At 34.8% G+C, this 2,813-nt stretch overlaps 1 long non-coding RNA gene across 1 annotated transcript; it reads right to left on the bottom strand.

Moving 5' to 3' along the window:
* Window positions 1-1,287: 1,287 nt before the first annotated feature.
* On the bottom strand, window positions 1,288-2,235 carry LOC125477362. The gene is made up of 2 exons (XR_007258479.1): window positions 1,879-2,235; window positions 1,288-1,635 (listed from the first exon to the last, which is right to left on the bottom strand). It is a non-coding gene; the product is annotated as an uncharacterized LOC125477362 (long non-coding RNA).
* Between the last annotated feature and the right edge of the window lie 578 nt (window positions 2,236-2,813).

The following is a 2,813-nucleotide window of genomic DNA, read 5'->3' on the forward strand; positions in this document are numbered from 1 at the left end:
AGAATTTATTTAAGGGAACTTTAACGAAAAGCTCCCGGTACTGTTCATTTTAACAAAAAAATCATATTTTTACACTAAAAAATCAATCATAGTACTATTCACTTTACCCTTTATTTTGTCCTTATCATTAAAACTCAAAGTTTTCAAGCCCTTTTAATTAGTTTTCTTTTTATTTAAATCATAATCGAATAGAAACATTTACATCCTCAGCTAATATGTTAAACAAAAACTTAGACCTTAATGAATCCCACAAGAAGGAACCAACACGCGCCGCCCTTGCATGAGCAGCAAGGTTCCCATCCCGCGAAACATAACAAAAATCAATCAGAGAAAATTTGTTTGCAAAGTACCATACGTCGTGAAGAATAATCTCCAATGAAGTATCAACAACACATTCCCTCTTTTTCATTTGGATGGTGAAACACTTTTAATTAATTGAGTTACAAATTCTTTTTGTATACGCAGAGAATTTGAATTGTTATATTTATCAACAGTCAATTCTAACTCATTTTGGCATTTTATAATTGTTGTACTAACTAACATGTTGTTTGAATAGTCATTTCGTTTTAATTTTTTTTTTTTTAAAATTGATAATTCGTTTTGAAATACTTTCAGTTTCCAAGTTTTATCTTTTATAAAAACCGAATTTAAAAACTCAAAAAGTAGATTTTACGTTTTAGTTTTTAATTTTCAGTTAAAAAAATAAAATAAAAACAAAATGGTATGAAACAAAACGATTCCTAAAGATGTCTTCTTTATTGATCAAAGTCTTTAATTCTTATATTCTATTATTTGTCTTGTCGATCACATTGTAAAGGGATTGTCCACGGCATCCCAAATTTCAAATATAAAACTACACATAAAAATTTCGTCACTACTCTTTCTAGAGTCAAAGTCAATAAATCACATTATTTTAGATTGCTTGACATTTTTGTGCAATCATAAACTACTTTAATGATATGATTTTTTATATTTATTTTAGACATGTAAATCATGGAGGGTGTCCCATCCATTCTTTGATCCACAAACTGAAGAAACAAAGAGAACCACCTCAACCACTGCAAATAGACTAAACAACGAAAAGAAACACGCATGGAAGAAACAGAAAACAACTAAAACCAACTGCCCTCTGATTAATTTGTGCATAAACTACATGTCTGATCGTATTCTTTTGCTGCCTTCATGAATGAAATACGTCGGCGATTCTTTTTAAAGAACCATAAATCGTATCTGAATATGTAAAAGAAAGATTCATTCAGCTTTGAAGCCATTCAAAAAACTCCCAAATCACAAGAAAGGCATATTTCAATATTAAATTTACTGGAACGGAAACTGAGGAAAAACCTTTTTACATGTACACCCAGTATCAAAATAAAGTATATATATGTGTGTGTGTGTGTGTGTGTGTGTGTATTTAAATAGTGTATATACTTGGCAGCAGGAAATCTCGCTCACTCATATGCTATGAAGAACATTGGAGCCTTCATATATGAATTCATGGTTTTGATGGTGGCAAAGGCAAAGAAGGTGTAGTACGTGTATGTGCATGGGCCTCCACTAGTATTGACCACAGAACATGCACATCCTCATCGGGGCAGGATTTTACATCCTCATACAGAATGTAAATCCCTCTTCCTGCTACAAACAACCACAAAAAGATCCTAGATATTAGTAGTTGCAGTAGATTGTAGATATTAAACATGAGTGTTTGTGTGCGCGCGCGACACAGTTTCCGAAAGAAGAGGTTGATATTGTGCGGAAGGCTCGAAAGTGGTGGGAAATGCAGGTTGTATGCATGAACATGGAACTAGAATGTGTAATTGCGTGTGCAGAAGTATGGAGAGAATGTAAGGGTTGGAGAGAGTTATGAGAACTTACTTTTCTTCGGAGCGGAATGGAAGCGAAACCACATCTTCTTAAGAGGAGAGAAGATGGAGTGCAGCCACCCCATTTGGAGAAGAGGATGTGGCGCTCATGTAGGTGAAACCAAATGAGAGAAGAAATAAACAGTAAGAGAAAGGAATGGAATGGAAGATGAAATGTAGGTATTGCTTAGAGAAAGGGTGAAGTTTTTAAAGTCACTGTTTTCTATGACAATGTGTTCACTTCCATTCCCTTTGCAGTGCAGGCCTATCATGTATCACATTTTGCTCTTGGTGCCATGTCCTTGTCACACACACACACACCCTTTTATATCTTATAGCACAAGGAGCCACCCCACCAATCACATTTGCTTTTTCATACACTTCTTAACAAAAAAAAACGTTGTCTCCCTCTCTCGTGTTCCTTATGCCTCAAGCAACATTTTCTGATTTCTGCTTACTTTTTTTTGCTTTCACTTTCTGAATGCTTTGTTTATTATTGTCTCGAAATTCTTATCTGATTTAATAAATTTAAAGGTTAGAACTAAATAGAGGTATGCAGAAAAGAAAATGAGTGTGCGGAAATTACTTCCCTTGTTTCTTTTACCATTTTAGGTCACTTTTTGTGTTAAGTAAATCCCCAAGCTTCTCATTGGAGTCTTGTACAAGGCCTGTGTCTTCAATGCCTCCACCTTTTCCCATACTCCAATTTGGTTGCCTTAGAAGTGTGTCTCAGACCATGGTTTCCTAGCTGATTCATCAACCCTTCGGTTCCACACCATTCTTAATTTGCATTTGATTAGTCCTAATTCTCTAATTAGGAAAGTGACCTTCATGATTGAAAGAACATTCATCGTATGATTGATAAGATGAAGAAAACACAATCTCCTCCTCTCGTATGTGAGAAATGGCCTTTTGTGCTGCCAGGTTTTTGAGGATTAACCCCTTTTA

The sequence above is a fragment of a genome, unplaced genomic scaffold (assembly GCF_019419815.1).
Source record: "Pyrus x bretschneideri cultivar Hongxiangsu unplaced genomic scaffold, Pyrus_bretschneideri_v1 Contig21, whole genome shotgun sequence".
Classification (NCBI taxonomy): Eukaryota; Viridiplantae; Streptophyta; class Magnoliopsida; order Rosales; family Rosaceae; genus Pyrus; species Pyrus x bretschneideri.